This window comes from Piliocolobus tephrosceles, chromosome 1, assembly GCF_002776525.5.
Source record: "Piliocolobus tephrosceles isolate RC106 chromosome 1, ASM277652v3, whole genome shotgun sequence".
NCBI classification, from domain to species: domain Eukaryota; kingdom Metazoa; phylum Chordata; class Mammalia; order Primates; family Cercopithecidae; genus Piliocolobus; species Piliocolobus tephrosceles.
The window spans coordinates 21,047,564-21,069,958 of NC_045434.1; positions in this window are offsets into that span (position 1 = coordinate 21,047,564).

A 22,395-nucleotide genomic window follows, 5' to 3' on the forward strand; every position below is an offset into this window, starting at 1 on the left:
CGGGCCTCTGGGTCGGGTAGGGACTTAGAGAACTTTTTCGTCCAGCTAAAGGATTGTAAATGCACCAATCAGCACTCTGTGTCTTGCTAAAGATTTGTAAATGCACCAATCAGTGCTCTGTCAAAATGGACCAATCAGCTCTCTGTAAAATGGACCAATCAGTAGGATGCAGGTGGGGCCAGATAAGGGAATAAAAGCAGGCCACCGGGGCTAGCACTGGCAAGTCGCTTGGGTTCCCTTCCAAGGTGTAGAAGGATTGTTCTTTTACCCTTGGCAATAAATCTTGGTGCTAATCCCACTTTCAGTCTGTGCCACCTTTAAGAGCTGTAACACTCACCACAAAGGTCTGCAGCTTCACTCCTGAAGTCAGGGAGACCATGAACCCACCAGAAGGAAGAAACTCCAGATGCATCTGAACATCTGAAGGAACAAACTCTGGACACACCATCTTCTAAGAACTGTAACACTCACTGAGAGGGTCCCTGGCTTCATTCTTGAAGTCAGGGAGACCAAGAACCCACCAATTCCAGACATAGGGAGATCCACATTCTTTTCATAATATGCTACTTTTTGGTCTCCAATCATCATCATTGTATAATCTCACCTGTTATCTTGATCAGCCTCCTATTAAATCTCAACCAAGTAACCTGTTTTCCTCAGGTGTTTAGTAGAACCACATGTTTAGCTTTGTTTCACCTTGCCTTTCTAAATGTTGATCCTCTTAAGATAAAGATGTGTGTTTGGAGAAAGGATTTTAAGCATACAGGCCAAATGGCAAAGGAACAGAGTGGGGTGGTTTTTCCATTTGTATTATACTCTGCTGTGGCATTGACTCCAACCCTCCCCAAATCGAATTGAAATTGGGCATCAATATCCCTGCCTGCTCTCCCTCAGTATTCTTTTTGTTGTTTGTTTGTTTGTTTGTTTTTTGTTTTTTGAGACGGAGTGTCACTCTGTCTCCCAGGCTGGAGTGCAATGGCACTATTTCAACTCACCGCAGGCTCCACCTCCCTGGTTCACGCCATTCTCCTGCCTCAGCCTCCTGAGTAGCTGGGACTACAGGCGCCTAATACCACGACCAGCTAATTTCTTTTTGTATTGTTAGTAGAGATAGGGTTTCACTGTGTTAGCCAGGATGGTCTCAATCTCCTGACCTCGTGATCTGCCCACCTCCTAATCCCCAAGTGCTGGGATTACAGGCATGAGCCACCGTGCGTGCCCCACCCCCCCCCCCGTATTATTTTATTCTATAGAGCTATAATTGAAACTCTAAGAGAAAGAAGTTCTTCCCCTCTGTCTCAACTCTGTAGAGGGGAAATTAACCCCTCCCTCTCATGCCTCCACTCGTCCCTATCCTAGCTCCTTTTTTAAAAAATGAGGAGTTAAGAATATGGCTGCACAGAGCTTAGGACATTCTTTAGTCCTGGTGTTTCTAGTAAGATCATCTTCTCTGTAGCCCAGGCATCTTAATTTTTTTATACCACATACTTCTTTGACAGACTGAGGAAGCCTATAGAGCCTTTTGCTGTATAGTGCTTTGAAATGCAACACATAAAATTCATAAATTACAAAGAAAACTAATTATATTGAAGTAGTTAGCAAATTATGAAAAAATTGTGATGTAGGACCATATGTGCCTTTATTAACATATTAAATAAGATCTAGTGGTGGGTCTAATAACCACCATAATCTCAAAGCAGTGATGAGCACAAATGTTATTCCTAGACAGCTGCAACAACTGTAATGTGGTATGAAAATGTCTATGATTTCTATTGATGACAGCCGTAAGCTGTGATTTCTTTCCTACATTCATAATGGAAGAAAATGCTAAATTCTAGTTAGTAGTGGGAAAAAATGAAGATATGATCATTTCCCATTTACATTCAGGAACCCAGTGAATTCTGCCCAAGAATCTCTGCCCAGGTTAAGAACTCCAGCTGAGCTTCCTACCATAGACCTCAGTAGGCCTGACCCAGATTAGACATTGCATGCAGCACCACCTTTTCCTTTCCTGAAGGCAGAACTAAGGAGCTAATTTGAGGCTACTCTTGGTGATGGGCTATTTCTTCTCTCCATGTCTTGTTTCAAGAATATCTAGATAGGAAGGTCTAAAGGTTTTAATTTTGGTCAGGGGGAAACAAATGTACTTTACCAGTTAGGAAATGTTTTCTATAGTAGCAAGTTCTCTCTTCTACTACCCAAAGTCTTCACTTCAGGTATTTACATAATGATGTGTTTAATGATTTAATGTAATCTGATTCTAATTCTCTCCATAGATACATAGAGCGATAGATAGATATAAATAGAAAGAGACAGAGATATAGTGCATGTATATACAAATATAGACATACATACATATATTTTGTATTTTTCATCTTTTAAAATTTGGAGATGACCCTAAGACTTTTTCCATAAAGAGAACTTTACTAGAAGAAAGGCTCCATGAGGGCAGGGACTATGTTTTGTTCACTGCTGCTTCCACAGCAATTAGGAGTGTCTGGTCCTACTTAAATATTTATTGAGTATATAGCTGAAAGGTATTCTGTAAGTACAAGTGGGCTTCTGAGGATTTGGGGGTTTACATGAAACTAGTGTTAAAAGAGAAAGCCAAGTATCCCAGAAGTAGTCTTAATAAAATCAATACCAAGCCTTAACTTTTCACCTTAAGCAAATAAATAGATACATACATACTTAATAACCAAGCCATAGTGTCATGAAATAGCAAAAGATTTTGTTTTACTTTTAAGTCAAAATAAAAGGTTTGTATTGCTATAGTAATGATCAAGAAGACATGAAACAAAACTTATAACTAAGGAAGTGGAAGTAAATCTAACTATGTATGCATACCAGTACAGAGGAAATTGAACAAAGTAAATGGAAATTCTTTACTGAACTCTGTGAACACTGGTAGAGTGGCTGTACCACCATGGGTGACTGGTACAGATGTGCTGAATAAATGAATGAATGAGCTAACAATTCTATACTAGGTAACTTCTTCCTCACCTCAACCTTCCAACACTGCACAGAGATGCTAGACTTTATACAAGTTGAGTAAAATAATCTAAAATATGAGTATTTCACTGGGAGAAGGATTGTAGAGAATAAGGGAGGAACTGGTGGTCATACAATGTGACTTCCGGTCAACCACAAAAAACTAGGTGGTGCCAGAGCTAGCTCAGGTTCTGATATGATAAGATGGAGAAAGATGCACAGGAGTGAGAAGCCCGTAAGGAATGTAGAGGTGCTCTGCTCATGCATGTTGCCCAATTGTAGCATTGAAGTCTTAGAGTCCCGGAATTTATTTAGATGCTATGTAATATATTTAATATTCTAACAGAAGATTTCTCAAGCATGCCTAGCAAATGCTCATACAATCTCCCTTAGAATGTCTCCAGTGATACAGATCATATCACTTTTTAAACTGGGCAGCTCAATTATTAACAGACACAATTTCGTAAAGCTTCATCTTTATAATGCTTGAAGTGCACCACCTTACAATTGTACCCAACACTGAGCACAATGCCTATACAGAAAAAACATTCACCATTTCTTTTTGTTGAATTGACAATCTCATTTTTCCCTTTGTGTGGGGGGACTCCACTCACTTGCAGATGATGGACTTTTTTCTCAAAAGAAGAGGGTAATTAGGAGCAGTGCCATAGGAGACAAGAGTTCAATATTTCATGATCACAGTTCATTTATTTAACAGATATGTTTTTCAGCCTTTTAAAACAATACCTTCTTGATAATACTAGGTGAGAAAAGAGGAAGTATGAAAGCAATACAACTCTTTAAATAATATCATCTACTTCCAGGGACATCACTCTCAAAACATTCCCTTCCCCAGAAAAATTTTACAAAATCTATCAATAGTCATAGTTTGCCCAGTCATCAGCCTTTACCATGGATGCTGAGGTTTATCAGTTTCACCCTTGGTATTCCAACCTAGACCAAGACACTCAGGAGGTGTGATGTAATCTCATCAGAATACAATGAATCCCTCATAATATTGGATATAAACTAGGAGTTCCACTGACACATTAACTGAAACATTTTTCTCAACAATTTCATCACACACTGAGTTTGCAACTGTATAAAAGTAGAGTTTCACATTTAATCTGTGTCTATTTTTCAGCCAGGTCTTTCCTATAAATTCACCCTTTTTACTTTAAATGCAGAACTTAGTAACTACTCCTATTAAAATTTTTATTTTGGGCTGGGCGCGGGGGCTCAAGCCTGTAATCCCAGCACTTTGGGAGGCCGAGACGGGCGGATCACGAGGTCAGGAGGTCGAGACCATCCTGGCTAACACGGTGAAACCCCGTCTCTACCAAAAAAATACAAAAAAACTAGCTGGGCGAGGTGGCAGGCGCCTGTAGTCCCGGCTACTCGGGAGGCTGAGGTAGGAGAATGGTGTAAACCTGGGAGGCAGAGCTTGCAGTGAGCTGAGATCCTGCCACGGCACTCCAGCCTGGGCGACAGAGCGAGACTCCGTCTCAAAAAAAAAGAAAGAAAAAAATTTTATTTTGTTGGTTTCAGTGTAATAGGTCAACTTTTTAAGAGTTTCTGTATTTTCATTATCCTTCCATTTTTCTTTATCTAGCTCAGACGTTAAAGTATCTCTACACTCTGAATTTTGATTCCCTCCTTCTTTCGCCAGTATTGCACCTGCCTTTCTCAAACCTCCCTTAACTCTCTTTTAAATTAGATCTTTTGCACTTCTACATGCTTTCACTGAAATTGGGTTCAATGATAATTACTTAATTTTCAAATCAAAGGCATTTTAAGTTTTTATCCTATTGAATCTTTTCTTAGTATTTAGTGATGTTGATCATCTTTTATTTGTGAAAATCTCTCTTTCCCTAAATTTTATTACATTATATTTGCTTATGGTTCACCTTGTACCATATTCTCTTTGATCTTCTTTTCTCTTTAAGTATCATTGTACCTCATGCTTTCACATTTATTCTCCATTTACTCAGTTACTTCTGTGTCTTCAAAGGTATGTCACCACTCTTAGTCTAAATTTCTTTCCTTAGCTACTAGACATATATTTTCCACTGACTGCTGGAAAATTAAATCTCTACACCCTTAAACACCCTAAACTCAATATTTTCAAAATTTTTAATTTTAGCCAGCAAGATTCTCTGCTTTTTCTATGAAATTCATCCTCTACATGACTGTCCAATAGATACCAAGCACAGACGTTATCAGGTCAATTATATTATTACAGAATACTTTCTACATTTCTTTAGCTTGCTCTGTAAGACTTCACAATACAGTGTGTATATTGACTTCACTATATGCAGACTCAACTCTAAGTGCTTCATTTATATTAACTCATTAAATTCAACAACCCTATAAAGGAGGAACTATTACCACCATTTTAGAAATGAGGAAACATGTACAATAGGGAAATGACTTGCTAAAAATCAATAGCTGTAAGTGTGGGAGCCAGGACCCAGACCCAAGGGGTCGGGCTCCAGGATCTATTATTTTGACTACCATACAATATTGCTTTTCACAAGGTGGCCTCCTTAGGTTTTCAGATTTAGCTTGTGTAATTCTGCACCACACTTACTGTTTTTCAGAAACAAAATATCTTGCTGTTTCTCCCAAACTCTGTGTCTTTCCAGGACTCTATGCCTCAATTAATTTTAGTGTTACTGGGGCCAGAATGCGTTTCTATCTCTCTTTATTCTTGGTATCTTTGGGGTCTTATGAACAGAATAGGGAAAGTTAAGAAGCTAACCAAGATTGTGTCTTCAGGTGAGGTGTAGTCTCACTTAATTCCTCGGGGAGGTCTGGATTGCTTCATTTTGAGGACAGCAGAGTTTTATACCTCTGCACCTGTCAGTTACTGCCTATATACATGGGATAAGGTGATGGGGACTGTTGTAACTCCCAGGCATCTCCAGTTAAGACAACTTCAATCATCCAAGGACAATCAACTGTCTAATTGCCTCTGCTAATAAAAATTGAAATTGATCTAAGCTGACTTAGTTTTACTTAGAACAAAATGGAATATAAATTATTAATAAGTTGATTATTTGTTCATGCTTCCATATAAAGATAAAAATTGTAGATATCTCTTGAATTCAGGGCTTTACATAAATAACAACAAAACAACACAATTAGCTAATCAAGTCAGATTCTAGCACAATACCTCTCACTTAATAGGTGTGTAATAAAGAGGTGACAGAGAAACAAATGACAAGTGAAGCTGTATTTACTGTATATTACACCTTTTGGGTTCCAATGTAATATTTTTCCTAATGCCAAAAAGCAACACATACTTTATGCAATTTCAAAAGCAAAACATTGAAAACCATTAAGACATAACAGAAGGCAGAATGTATTTTTAATCTAAAAATTAAGATATGTCTATGTTCACAATCTGATATATGTCCATATACTATACTATGGTTGATCTTAGCCAAAAGGCAGAGAAACAATGTCCATATAATATATATGCACATATACATATACATAGATTGTTACATAAATGCAAATACTTCATATATAATTTTCTAGTTTTTTTCTCTAACAGCATAGTAGTAAGAATACTTTCATATACTATTCACCCCTACCCCCAACAGATCTATTAGTTGTACATAAACTATTTATTTAAAAATTTATCACTTTTACTAATGACTTGAAATACCACTGTTATTATATATTAACTACCCATTTGTATTTGGATTTATTTCTGCATCCTTTATCTTATTCTCCTAATTTACCCATTTTATACACCAGTACTAAGCAAGTTTTAGTAACAATGACTTTTTTTTAAATTGCCCAGATACAGACTGGAGAACTTTTGATAGATTATAGGTTTAGTCCACACCTCCATTCTCTTCTTTTTTAGAAATTTCTCATACAAATTTCTCATCTATCCACAAATGATAATCTTAAAGATACTTCTATTGAAATTGCAATAAATTTCAGATTACTGAATAGAGAAGAGACAACTGACATATTTACAACAATATGTATTTCTATTTTGAAAGTGTATCTTTTCATTGTCCTTTAAGTTCTGGGATACAGATGCTGGATGTGCAGGCTTGTTATATAGGTATACATGTGCCATGGTGGTTTGCTGCACCTATCAACCCATCATCTAGGTTTTAAGCCCTGCATGCATTAGGTATTTGTCCTAATGCTCTCCCTATCCTTGACACCCTTGCCCCAACAGGCCCTGGTATGTGCTGTTCCCCTCCCAGTGTCCATGTGTTCTCATTGTTCAACTCTCACCTATGAGTGAGAACATGTGGTGTTTGGTTTTCTGTTCTTGTGTTAGTTTGCTGAGAATGATGGTTTCCAGCTTCATCCATGTCCGTGCAAAGGACATGAACTCATTCTTTTTAATGTCTGCATAGTATTTCATGGTATATATGTGTCACATTTTCTTTATCCAGTCCACCATTGATGGGCATTTGGGTCGGTTCCAAGTAAAAGTGTATCTTTTTTAAAAAACAAGGGATTAATTTCTGTTCCCAGATCAGGAGGAGGAAGGTTACATTTCTCTTAACACAGGTCCTAAATGTTCCTTAAGAGGACTAACTTTCAGTATTTTATCATTCGTGTTTTTATTGAAAATGATATCTTTTCTTCTTTTTTCTCTTTGATGTGTATTTTATTTATTCATTTTTATTATTATACTTTAAGTTCTAGGGTACATGTGCACAACGTGCAGGTTTGTTACGTATGTATACATGAGCCATGTTGGTGTGCTGCACCTGTTAACTCGTCATTTACATTAGGTATATCTCCTAATGCGTCCCTCCCCACTCCCCTCACCCCATGACAGGCCCCAGTGTGTGATGTTCCCCTACCCTGTGTCCAAGTGTTCTCATTGTTCAATTCCCACCTATGAGTGAGAACATGCAGTGTTTGGTTTTCTGTCCTTGCGATAGTTTGCTCAGAATGATGGTTCTAGCTTCATCCATATCCTTATAAAGGACATGAACTCATCCTTTTTTATGGCTGCATAGTATTCCACGGTGTATATGTGCCACATTTTCTTAATCTAGTCTATCATTGATGGACATTTGGGTTTGTTCCAAGTCTTTGTCATTGTGAATAGTGCCGCAATAAACATACGTGTGCATGTGTCTTGATAGCAGCATGATTTATAATCCTCTGGGTATATGCCCAGTAATGAGATGGCTGGGTTAAATGGTATTTCTAGTTCTAGATCCTTGAGGAATCGCCACACTGTCTTCCACAATGGTTGAACTAGTTTACATTCCCATCAACAGCGTAAAAGCATTCCTATTTCTCCACATCCTCTCCAGCACCTGTTGTTTCCTGACTTTTTAATGATCGCCATTCTAACTGGTGTGAGATGGTATCTCATTGTAGTTTTGATTTGCATTTCTCTGATGACCAGTGATGATGAGCCTTTCTTCATGTGTCTCTTGGCTACATAAATGTCTTCTTTTGAGAAGTGTCTGTTCATATTCTCTGCCCACTTTTTGATGGGTTGTTTCATTTTTTCTTATAAATCTGTTTAAGTTCTTTGTAGATTCTGGATATTAGCCCTCTGTCAGATGCGTAGATTGTAAAAATTTCCTCCCATTCTGTAGGATGCCTGTTCACTCTGATGGTAGTTTCTTTTGTGGTGCAGAAGCTCTTTAGTTTAATCAGATCCCATTTGTCAATTTTGGCTTTTGTTGCCATTGCTTTTGGTGTTTCAGTCATGAAGTCCTTGCCCATGTCTATGTCCTGAATGGTATTGCCTAGATTTTCTTCTAGGGTTTTTGTGGTTTTAGGTCTAACATTTAAGTCATTAATCCATCTTGAATTAATTTTGTATAAGGTGTAAGGAAGGGATCCAGTTCAGCTTTCTACATATGGCTAGCCAGTTTTCCCAGCACCATTTATTAAATAAGGAACCCTTTCCCCATTTCTTGTTTTTGTCAGGTTTGTCAAAGATCAGATGGCTATAGATGTGTGGTATTATTTCTGAGGGCTCTATTCTGTTCCATTGGTCTATATTTCTGTTTTGGTACCAGGTTTATGTCTGCTTGGTGCAGAGTTGAGGTCAAGTCCTGGATATCCTTGTTAACTTTCTGTCCACTGATCTGTCTAATGTTGACAGGGGGGTGTTGAAGTCTCCCATTATTATTGTGTGGGAGTCTAAGTCTCTTTGTAGGTCTCTAAGGACTTGCTTTATGAATCTGGGTGCTCCTGTATTGGGTGCATATATATTTAGGATAGTTAGCTCTTCCTGTTGAATTGATCCCTTTATCATTATGTAATGGCCTTCTTTGTCTCTTTTGATCTTTGATGGTTTAAAGTCTGTTTTATCAGAGACTAGGATTGCAACCCCTGCTTTTTTTTGCTTTCCATTTGCTTGGTAGATCTTCCTCTATCCTTTTATTTTGAGCCTATGTGTGTCTCTGCATGTGAGATGGGTCTCCTGAATACAGCACACTGATGGGTCTTGACTGTTTATCTAATTTGCCAGTCTGTGTCTTTTAACTGGGGAATTTAGCCCATTTATATTTAAGGTTAATATTGTTATGTGTGAATTTGATCCTGTCATTAGTATGTTAGCTGGTTATTTTGCTTATTCTTGATGCAGTTTCTTCCTAGCCTCAATGGTCTTTACAATCTGGCATGTTTTTGCAGTGGCTGGTACAAGTTGTCCCTTTCCATGTTTAGTGCTTCCTTCAGGAGCTCTTGTAAGGCAGTCCTGGTGTTGACAAAATCTCTCAGAATTTGTTTGTCTGTAAAGGATTTTATTTCTCCTTCACTCATGAAGCCTAGTTGAGGTGGATATGAAATTCTGGGTTGAAAATTCTTTTATTTAAGAATGTTGAATATTGGCCCCCACTCTCTTCTGGCTTGCACAGTTTCTGCCAAGAGATCTGCTGTTAGTCTGATGGGCTTCCCTTTGTTGGTAACCTGATCTTTCTCTCTGGCTGCCCTTAACATTTAACTTTGGTGAATCTGACAATTATGTGTCCTGGAGTTGCTCTTCTTGAGGAGTATCTTTGTGGTGTTCTCTGTATTTCCTGAATATGAATGTTGGCCTGCCTCACTAGGTTGGGGAAGTTCTCCTGGATAATATCCTGCAGAGTGTTTTCCAACTTGGCTCCATTCTCCCTGTCACTTTCAGGTACACCAATCAGATGTAGATTTGGTCTTTTCACATAGTCCCATATTTCTTGGAGGCTTTGTTCATTTATTTGTACTCTTTTTTCTAAACTTCTCTTCTCGCTTCATTTCATTCATTTTATCTTCAATCACTGATACCCTTTCTTCCACTTGATCAAATTGGCTACTGACGCTTGTGCGTGCATCATGTAGTTCTCATGCCATGGTTTTCATTTAAGGACTTCTCTACACCATTTATTCTAGTTAGCCCTTCATCTAATCTTTTTTCAAGGTTTTTGGCTTCTTTGCGATGGGTTTGAACATCCTCCTTTAGCTTGGAGAAGTTTGTTATTACTGATCATCTGAAGCCTTCTTCTCTCAACTCATCAAAGTCATTCTCTGTCCAGCTTTGTTCCATTGCTGGCGAGGAGCTGCGTTCCTTTGGAGGAGAAGAGGTGCTCTGATTTTTAGAATTTTCAGCTTTTCTGCTCTGGTTTCTCCCCACATTTTTGGTTTTATCTACCTTTGGTCTTTGATGATGGTGACATATAGATGGGGTTTTGGTGTGGATATCCTTTCTGTTTGTTAGTTTTCCTTCTAACAGTCAGGACCCTCAGCTGCAGGTCTGTTGGAGTTTGCTGGAGGTCCACTCCAGAACCTGTTTGCCTGGGTATCACCAGCAGAGGCTGCAGAACAGTAAATATTGCAGAATGGTAGATGTTGCTGCCTGATCCTTCCTCTGGAAACTTCGTGTCAGAGGGGCACCTGGCTATATAAGGTGTCATTCGGCCCCTACTGGGAGGTGTCTCCAAGTTAGGCTACTCACAGATCAGTGACCCATTTGAGGAGGCAGTCTGTCCGTTCTCAGATCTCAAAGTCTGTGCTGGGGGAACCATTACTCTCTTCAAAGCTCTCATACAGGGATGTTTAAGTCTGCAGAAGTTTCTGCTGCCTTTTGTTCAGCTATGCCCTGCCCCCAGAGGTGGAGTCTATAGAGGCAGGCAGGCCTCCTTGAGCTGTGGTGGGCTCCACCCAGTTCGAGCTTCCCAGTGCTTTGTTTACTTTCTCAAGCCTCAGCAATGGCATACACACCCCCAGCCTCACTGCTGCCTTGCAGTTCAGTCTCAGACTGCTGTGCTAGCAGTGAGTGAGGTTGCATGGGTGTGGGACCCTCCAAGCCAGGTGCGGGATATAATCTCCTGGTATGCCATTTGCTAAGACCATTGAAAAGGTGCAGTATTAGGGTGGGAGTATCCCGATTTTCCAGGTACTGTCTGTCATGGATTCCCTTTGCTAGGAAAGGCAATTCCCCCATCCCTTGTGCTTCCTAGGTGAGTGATGCCCCGCCCTGCTCCATGGGCTGCACCCACTGTCTGACAAGCCCCAGTGAGATGAATCCAGTACCTCAGTTGGAAATACAGAAATCACCCATCTTCTGTGTTGTTCATGCTGGGAGCTGCAGACTGGAGTTGTTCCTATTCGGCCATCTTGGAACCTCCCAAAAAATGTTATCTTTTCTTCTATGTGATTGTTATTAGCATTCAAGAAAGTTCTTCAATTTTGAGTATTAATTTTGTACTCTATCATTTGTTTAAACTCTCTTATAAATTCTATTTGTTTCCTTTTGAGCCTTTCACAAATACAATCTTAAGTCTATACCATAATTTTGTCTCCTTAAGTTTTATATATTTTCTTTTATCTAATTTATTGACAAGTACATCTAATTTTTGAATTGTTTAAAAATATAATAGCAAATATGGTAACATAGTTGTCTTATGTATGGTTAATTTTAAGGAAGATGTTACTGGCATTCTTTATTAAACCTAATATTAGATCCTAATTAAAATAGATGAATATGTGCATGTATGAAGAGATAAAGGAGAAGGAGCAAGAGAAGATGAGAGGTGTGATTTTTTAAAAATTATGAAGCTTTCATAACATTCAATGACATATTTCACCAGCAGCTTTTGTTGTATTTGGCTTTATACTATATACTTTTATTGTTAGATTTGCTAACATTGAACAAACCGTATATGTTCCTACGATTGACTTGATTAAGATCACTGCTTTAGATGAGTCTCTTTTACCCTTCATATGGGTGGGCTTTCCTTTTTATTAATCTCTAAAGTAATTTTTAACATGTACATCCAATTAACATTTATATGATAGAGAGGTTTGGTCTTACTCTGCCATTGTGTTTTTAGGTTTTAAAGTCCTGCTTTTATTTCTCTATAACATGCTATGCGTTTTCTGTGATTTGTATGTTTGTGATTCTACTTTGGGCAATTTGGGGGTTCGTTGTATTTTTATTTATTCTGTATATGAGCTGTGCAACTTGAGATAATGTCCTCAAACCTCTATTGCTTGAGATATAATCTTTAAACAATTAGAATACAAGGTATTTGTACACTGATATTTCCATTTCTCATTCACATTCCTCCCTGCACCACTCAATTCTCAGTTCTTCTAATGGTCATCCTTATTTATTACAGTAATAAACTTGAACAGTGATTATTTGATTCATCCACTTTTAATGGTGTATGTTAGCACTTCTGCTCTGAAAATGTAAACATTTACTTATTTCTACAATTTTCAATTCTCCACGATAACAAAATTTGGCATACTTACTTTTATTTTTATTTATATACCATTATACTTTCAATGGTTTAGCCTTAGTCCCATATTAATTTTAACACCTTAGCTATTTCCAGGATTTCCCTATTGATTATTCAGGTGTCTTAAATTTTCTTATGCTCATTTTAAAGTGCTCATGATTACTAATTTGTAAGCTTTGTCATGCTTAAAATATTTCTTGCCTTAGTTAAGATGACTTCTGGCTTTTTCTTTCTCTTAGAATTCTACAGATATTATTCCACTGACTTCTAGTGCTCAATTTTGCTGTGGTTAAGTCTGATGCTAGTCTGATTGTTAATAAGTGGTAATTTGGGCAGAGGGGTGAGACAGTGTCTATATCAAATAGTTCCCCTCTGTTACAGATATATAGTAACGTTACCAGATTGTGTCTTGGTGTTTATAACTGTATACCTTAAGACACTGTAAGTCCAGTATTTCAACTATTACATGATTTTTTCTATTATAACTTTGAACTTTTATAGTTTCATTTGTCCTGTTAACTTTCTAAGGGACACCAGTGATGCACCTATTAGATCTTTATATGAATCTCATGTCTATTATTTTTCTCTTACTCATTTCCATTTATGTGTTTGCTTTTCTCAATCCTATTTCCCATGTTCTTTACTGTTGTTTCAGGAGTATCTATTTCCTTTTTTTTTTTTTTTTTTTTTTTTCCTAATTTTATTTTTTTTTTTTATATTTTTCCTTTTTTTTTTTTTTTTTTCTGCTACTAATATGACTTTCATTTATAAAATGTTTCCACTTTTATTTGATTCCTGAATTCTCTCACCTCAATTTTTGTCATATTCTGTTGTCTTATTATTTCTTCTTTAAGCTTTCGTATCCTTTTTTAAAAAACTCTTGCGTTAAGAGGTCATTTTCTCTTTAATTTTCTTAGTTTCCTTGGGTGTGTTAACCTATGGTTGTCTGCTTCATAATATAATGTGTATACCTTATATTTTGCATTTTAGTGAAGTTTTTTTTACCTTTGTTTGTTTCTTATAGTGTCTGGTGGGGACTATGTCTATTGTTTTCTTGTTATTAGTTTGAATGGGGACCATTTATTCATATAGTAAACTATTTGTTGATGTATCACGTAATTAGAGGAGAACAGAACTGAGTTGGGTTAAGAGACAGCTTTGATGTTAGTCTGCAATCTCTTCCTTACCAATTGACCAATTGTCTTAGTTTAACTACTATAACAAAGTATCATACAATGGGTGGCTTATAAGAAAGATAAATTTATTTCTCACAATTCTGGAGGATAAGTCTGAGATTAGGTGCCAGCATGGTGGGGTTCTGGTGAGGTCCCTCTTCTGGTTGCACCACCAGTTTTTTATGTAACTTCATATGGCAGAAAGATGGCAAGAGAGCTCTCTGGGGTCCCTTTAAAATGACACTAATTCCATTTATGAGGGTTTACCCTCATGACCTAATTATCTCCCAAAGCTCCCACCTCCAAGTACCATCACAATGGGGATGAGGATTTCAAAATATGAATTTGAGGGGACATAAACATTCAGTCTATTGCACCAATACTCCATAAATGTGTCTTTGCTGTGAGCTAGCAGGATGGTCTCGATTTGAAATCAGAATACACAACTCTGAATTATGGTGTCAGCTCTTCTTAGCTCTATAACTTTGGTAGGTTACTTTAACTCTCTGAAACTCATGATCTGAATTTTACACCCACTTCACAAGGTTCTATTGAGGATTACAGATAATTCATGTAAAGCACTTAGTACAGTGTATGCTACATAGCAGGTGCTTAAAAGTATTTATTGTTAGATCAAAACCCCATTTAGTCTTTGGTGTAAACAGTAATTTAACATTACAATCAACCTAGTAATCCCATTACTGGGTATATATCCAAAGAAATATAAATTATTCTATCATAAAGATACACGCATATGTTTGTTGCAGCACTATTTACAATAGCAAAGAAATTTGAATCAACTTAAACGCCCATCAATAGTAGACTGGATAAAGAAAATACAGTACATATACACTATGGCATACTATGCAGCCATAAAAAAGAATGAGATCATGTCTTTTGCAGGAACATGGATGGAGCTGGAGGCCAATATCCTTAGCAAACAAATGCAGAAATAGAAAACCAAATACTGCATGTTCTCACTATGGGAGCTGAATGATGAGGACACATGGACACATAGAAGGGAACAACAGACACTGGGGCCTACTTGAGAGTGGACGGTGGGAGGATCAGGAAAAATAACTATTGGGTACCAGACTTAATACCTGGGTAACAAAATAATCTATACAACAAACCCCCACGGCATTAGTTTACCTTTATAACAAAACTGCACATGTAACCCTGAACTGAAAATAAAAGTTAAAAATAAACTAAGTTTAGCATCTGCAAGACTGATTGCCATCCACTGTTTCTCCTTCACTCTGTCACAGCATGTGTCAGTTTCCTATTGCTGTTGTGCCAAATTACTACAAATTTAGTTGCTTAAACAAACATATATTTATTAACTCACAGTTCAGGAGGTCAGAAGTCCAAAACAGGTCTCACTGGGCTAAAATCAAGGTGTCGACAGGACTGCGTTCCTTTCTAGGGCATATAGGGGAGAATCTATTTCCTCGTCTTTCTAGCTTCTGTAAGTTGCCTGCATTCCTTGGCTGTGGTCCCTTCCATCTTCAAAGCCAGCAATGGACAATAGAGTCTTTTTCTTAATGCTTTCTGGTTCTGACTCTTTTGCCTCCCTGTTTCCCATGTAAGGACCCATGTGATTACAGTGGGCCTGCCTTTATAATCCAGAATAATCTTCCTATCGCAAGGTCAGTTGATTAGCAACTTTAATTTCACCTGCAATCTTAATTCCCCCTCGCCATATAACCTAGCATGTTCACAGGTTCCAAGGGTTAGGACATGAACTTCTTTTCAAGGTCATTGCCCCATAGCAATAGCCTGCTTTCTGCAAAAATGATGTATATTTTTAAATCAAGCCCATCCCTTTTTTCTGTCTGTAGTGTCAGACAAGGGTGTTTGAGAATCCCTCCACATCCCTAGACTTGCATCTCAAACTAAGAGCCATATATTTTTGCCCTTTAGTATGTCTAATCTTGTTTTGGAGAACTTTGCACAGGGCTCAAATTCTATAGGGAATGAATCTGTTCTCGGTTTCCACCTTTGACTAGGTCTGTTTTTCACAGGCTCCAGATATTCTTTTTCACAGCTTTGAGGTGTGAATGCTCTCTAGAATGATTGAAGATAGAGTTTTCTGCTTTAATTATTCTATTTTTAGTTTATTTTAGGAAGGCAAGCAAATGTACTTTTACTTTGCCATCTTCACCAGACATATCCATCTGCTTTTTATGTCATGTGTATTAGAAATTCCTTGAAGTGTCTATATGTACAACGTCCTTTCCTACCTTCCAACTCAAATGCAGGTTTTTCTCCAACATTATATTGCCTTGGTCATTTCAAGAGGTTCAACATCATATTCAAGAGATTACATATCCAAGTTCAAAGTACCACATTACCTGAACACTCACCCACTTGATTGCATATTTTATAAACTGTTACTACATTTCTCCTTTGCCTTTATGTGTGTGTATATGTGTGTGTGTGTGTGCCTGTGTGTATGTGTGTGTGTGTGTTTCTTTCTTGCTGTTTTTACTTTCTAGAAAGGAGTGACAGTTTAATCCAATGTTATGTGAACGAACTGTGATCCTATAAATAATTGTAACCACCGTTTTGAACTGAATGGTGGGCTAATTGCTAAGAAATTTAGATATTGGAGCTTGGAAAGACTTCAGAAATTGTCCTCAGCTTCTCTGATCATTTATTGCATTCACAGATCTGGTAACAGTAATTACTTAATATTAAATATTTTGTGCTCAATACCTTACAAGAATCTAAAGCAAAAGTGTGTTTGGGAAGTAAATTATCCCCTAAATATGTGACCCTGAAGCCTCATGAACCAACTGTACCTTCCTCACTTATTAATAAGCATCATTTCCAGGCAACCAAGATGTATTGAGTTGGGAGTCCCTAAGTGCGAGAGGGTCCAGAAATAGCTTTGACTTTTCCTTTTTTTAATTTACCTTGTGGGGCTATGGGGAATGAGCAATCCTTTAGTCTGTCAATATCACTGGCAACAGCACCACATGAAGTGAGGATGGGGAGGGGAGGAGTGAAGTGATGGGGGAGGCTCAGCTGAGAAGATGGAATATCTATTTGACACAAAGAGGGTCCTCAGAACTCTGCAGAGCTGAAATGTCAAAAGCAGCCACTGAAAAAGAACTGAGTCATCAGAATTTTGACACCGACAGTGCTACGCTACATACATATGTGTGAATTCTAATACCACTAACACTAACTGCTATATCCATAGACTAGGAACATTCTGTTTCCATCTTTAATCTTTAGTAAGTGTAATTATTTTATATTTATTTATTCTTATATTTCTCTTCTCTTTTTTATTTTTTAATTTCTTTCACTCAACATACACTATTATTCATTATGCTCCTAAAACTGTATATTTAAATATCCTTAAAAAGTAAATTTTTCTTACCTAATTGAGAGGGCTATTCAGGAGATCAAATAAAATTATGTATCAAAAGTACTACAAAAAGTACAAAATAATACAAATACATGTTATTTCTCTTAACCAAATTTACAAAATTGATGCAATCTAACATACTGAAGATACTACTACAGTATCACTTAATTATAATTTTACGACAAAGCAAAGATATCATTTGCACAAAATGTAGAATGATATTTTCTTTGCAGAGTTTTCTTTTAATTTCTTCAAACATTATAATTCTTAACTGACAAAACTAGATGCCACTGTTTTCATGCCCTCATCTTATTTAGCGGTGTTTTTGGGCAGAAGTCAATCTTTTTGGCAAAGTTGTTGCTAAACCAAGCATGAACTTCTGAATGGGAAGAAAATTCTCATGGTTTCATTAAAAATACAATGCTAGAAAAACAACACAGTATGGTGATGTGGAAATATTGCTAGGGTCGAGTATATATCCAGCACTAAAGATCTATGTATCTTTGTCAACCTCTGTGCCGTAAGTCCGTTAACTCATTTCCAAAATATAGCAAATAACAGCTGCCAGTAAGGTGGATCTGAGGCTCAAAAATAAGTTATTTATGGAAAAATGTTGTGTATTTATGTAATTATACACAGAATATGCATATATGTGTATATGTATGTGTATATATGTGTATATATATGCATACACACACACATATACATATCTTATTGCCTTGGGGAAAAAGGAAGAAAATTAGGGACCTTCTAGACCTGCACTATACAAAATGGTAGCTGCTATCTATATGCTTAACATGGCTACTTAGCCCCAGTAATGTGGCCAATGCTAATGAGGATATAAATATTCAATGTAAAAAATAACTTAAATTAAAAACCTAAAGTAGTGTGAAATATTTTCCCATCAAATACCACTTTATTGATAAGGTAAGACTACATCTTATTTAATCCATTAAAAACATAACATTCAAATTAAGATACGCTATGAATAGAGAATATGTGCTAGATTTCAAAGACTTATTTAAAAAATGAAAAATATTTTATTAGTAATTTTCATATTAATTATGTGTTACGGTCTGAATAATGTCCATACAATGATATCAGGTTCTAAACTGTGGAGTTTTTAAAATGAAACCTGATTTGGAAAGAAGGTCTTTACATATGTGCTTAAATTAAGGATTTTGAGATGAGGAGATTATCCAGAATTATCTGGATAGATCCTAAATGCAATCACATTTCCTTATAAGTGGAAGCTGAGGAAGCTTGGACAACTACGAAACAGGAGATGGCAATGTCACCATGGAGGCAAATATTGGAAGGATGCAGCCACAACCCAAGAAATGCAAGTAGACACCAGAAGCTGAAAGATGCAAGGAACGAATACTCCCTTAGGGCCTCCAGAGAGAGCCTGGCTCTGCTAATACTTCAGTTTTTGCCCAGTGACACTGATTCAGACTTGGGCCTCCAAATCTCTCTATTCTCCAAGGAGAATCATTTTCTGTTGTTCTAATTCACCAAGCTTGTGCTAATTTGCTATAACAGCTCCAGCAAACTAATACATTTACTGAAATGATATTTTGGTCATGTTGAGTTAAATATAATGTTTATCTCCACTTACGAAATAAAGATATAGGTGATATGGTTTGGCTGTGTCCCCACCCAAATCTCATCTTGAATGGTAGCTCCCATAATTCCCACGTGTTGTGGGAGAGACCCAGTGGGAGATAATTGAATCGTGGGGGTGGTTCCCCCATACTGTTCTCATGGTAGAGAGGAAGTCTCATGAGATCTGATGGTTTTATAAGGGGTTTCCCCTTTCACTTGGCTCTCATTCTCTCTTGTCTGCTGTCATGTAAGACATGTCTTTCACCTTCCACCTTCCACCGTGATTGTGAGGCCTCCTCAGCCACATGGAACTGTGAGTCCATTAAACTTCTCTTTCTTCATAAATTACCCAGTCTCAGGTATGTCTTTACCAGCAGCATAAAAACAGACTAATACAATAGGCCAGTATTTTTTCAAAATTAAGTTTACCCTATAGTTTATCCATTGTCTCCGTTATTTTGAATAAGGTTTTCCTTGTAAATATAAGCATCAAAAATAAGGAGATTTTTCTCTATCAAAATCTTATTTTAAGGAAAGAACACAAATAGTGTACAGAGAAGGTCATTTATTCTTTGGCTTGTTTAACAATCTCTCTTTAATAAAAGGTAAGAAAAGTAGAATCCTGGACATCCATATTGCTTTCAATGGTAGAAAAACCAAATCTAAACACAAAAGAACCTAATATATCCCAAAAGACCTTATTAATGTATACACATTCACATACTCTGTATGTAGAGATTATTTTACTAAGTGCTTAAAATGTATTATCATTTACACAGTACCTTCTTCTTTAAAGTGGTTTGCAAATATGAACTTTTTGTTTTGCTATCCTTATTAAATATCATATAATACTGAGATGGGGGGCCAGGTGAGAGTTGGAGAGGAATAATTCTTGTTATATGGATTTTTGTTTCCTGGCCTTACCATTATGTAAGTCAGCCAACAGAATATCAGTAATTATAGGCAACACACTGTAATGAGATAATTTGTTACAAACAATCTCTATTGTTACTTTATCAGTGTGATCCTACAGAGAATCTACAGATAGCAAAATTCTGATTTGCTGGGATTTGTACATTTATAAGTACATTATAGACAGATGGGGGCTCATCTCTTCTTGCTTTGATTGAGCTCCTCATAGAAAGGAGCATGCATGCATGCATTAGCTGAGCCATTCCTGTCCTCTTGTGTGATGCCCTCATTCTTTAGAAGAGGAAACAGGACTACAGCGGGGCAGCACCACTCCTGCTCTCTGGAAAAGCACTGCTTTATGGCAAATTATCCTCCTTGTTTTTAGAAGAGATTGCAGACCTTTTCTAAAACATTGTCAATCAGAGTTGAACTCACCTTCCTGCTGTGTGGCTCTTCCTATGTGTTTACTGTCTCCTCTAATAACAGTGCCATCTTCATGACATAATTATGTCCCCTTCAAATCATCTCTGTTCTCACCCTCACTTCTAATTCTTACTTTAATCTGTTCACTGAACCTACGTAGTGCCTCTTTTAAAGTTTCCTCTTCTTTCCATTTCCAGAGCTGCTCACTTAGTGGCCCCAATTGTCTTTTATTAAACCACTTTATTGAAGTATGCTTGACATGTAAAAAGCTATATATATCTAATGTATATAATTCTATAAGTTTGAGGATAAGTATACATCATGAAACAATCACTGCCAACAGGGCCATAGACATATCCATCACCTCCCTAAACTTCTTCTCACTGCCTTTATTATTATTATTATTATTATTATTATTATTATTATTATTATCATTCTTATTGTGTGTATGGTAAGAAAAAAATGTAGGTTCTACTCTCTTAGCAAATTTTAAGTATGCAGTACAGTATTATTAGGTATAGACACCACGCTTTATAGTAGACTGTAAGTATTTATCCGAAGAAACTGAAACCAGGATCTCGAGGACACACCTGCACTCCTGTGTTCTTTGCAGCATCAATCACAACAGCCAAGATACGGAAACAATCTAAATGTCCATTACCAGATAAATGGATAAAGAAAATGTGGTATGTACATATCTTAAAATATTATTCAACCTTAAAAAAAGGAAATCATGCCATTTTTAACAGTATGAATGGGACTGTAGGACATTATGCTAAGTGGAATAAGGCAGACACGGAGAGAGAAATACTGTGTAATCTCATTTATATATAGGATCTAAAATAATTAAACTCATAGAAGCAGAGAGTAGAGTGGCGGTTTTCAGGGCTGTGGGGAGGGAGAAATAGGGAAATGATGTTCAAAGTCTATAAAGTTTCTGTTCACTCAATTATCTTTCAACTTGATATCACTATGGACTTTTTACAAACTGTTCAGCCTCCAATCTTTTTCTCTTCTCTTCTTCCCTCCTAATCTATGCTTTCATAGTGTCACCATATTATTCTTCCTAAAATCAGTCTGGGCACAGTGGCTCAGGCCTGTAATCCCAGCACTTTGGGAGGCCAAAAAGGGCAGATCACCTGAGGTCAGGGCTTCGAGACCAGCCTGGCCAACATGGCGAAACTCCGTCTCTACTAAAACTATGAAAATTAGCCAGGCGTGAAGGCGGGTGCATGTAATCCCAGCTACTTGGGAGAATGAGGCAGAGAGAATTGCTTGAACCTAGGAGGCAAAGGTTACAGTGAGCTGAGATCGTGCCACTGCACTCCAGCCTGGGCAACAGAGTGAGACTCTATCAAAAAGAAAAAAAAAAAAACTTTCATAAAATCAGTCTCTAATCATGTTTCTCCACTCAGCAGCTTCCAATTCCATTAGAAATAAAGTTCACACACCTTATTTTGGCATTCACAGCCCTCCAAAGTTGGACTTCACTCCACCTTTCAGCATCTCTGACAGGTCCCCCTCATGTACCAGACCTGCCAAATAACCGTGACTTCTTGTTCTTTTCCAAGCTTTCTCTTCAATTTTATGCCTCTATAAAGTTGTTCATGTGATTTCTTCTGTTTTTCATGTCCTCTTTCCATTATCTTTACCTTAGCAACAGTTTTTACTCATCTTTTGATGCCCAGCGTGAATTTTTCTTTCTCCATGGAGCCATCTATGATTCCTGTTATTGAAACTGACCTCTCTCACCTCTGTGCTTTCTCAGCTTTCTAACGAACTCACTATATTCTGCCTTATATTGTCTTGTGAGCATATTTTATCTCCCTTTCAGAGCAGGAAATTAGGCAATTGGAGACCATGTGTTTTTCACCTTTCATTCTTGGTGGTGCCTTGAAGATGTCATTTGTTCATTGAGGATGCATAGAATGAAATGCAATGAGTCCAAGGCACATTGGGTTTACAAGTAAGAGCAATATACACAGTCACATTGAACTGAAACTTCTTTGGGGGTGAAAGTAGAAATGGGAGAGACAAGAGACACCAAAACATAGTTTCTGAAGTTGGAGCCAGGCCAGAGCAATGGGCTTAACCGCAGTGCTCTTAGGCAAAGTGCTTGACCACACAGAATCATTAAAGCTCCTTTGCTCCCTTCCTGCTGGGAAACCCCTACAAGAGGCACTTG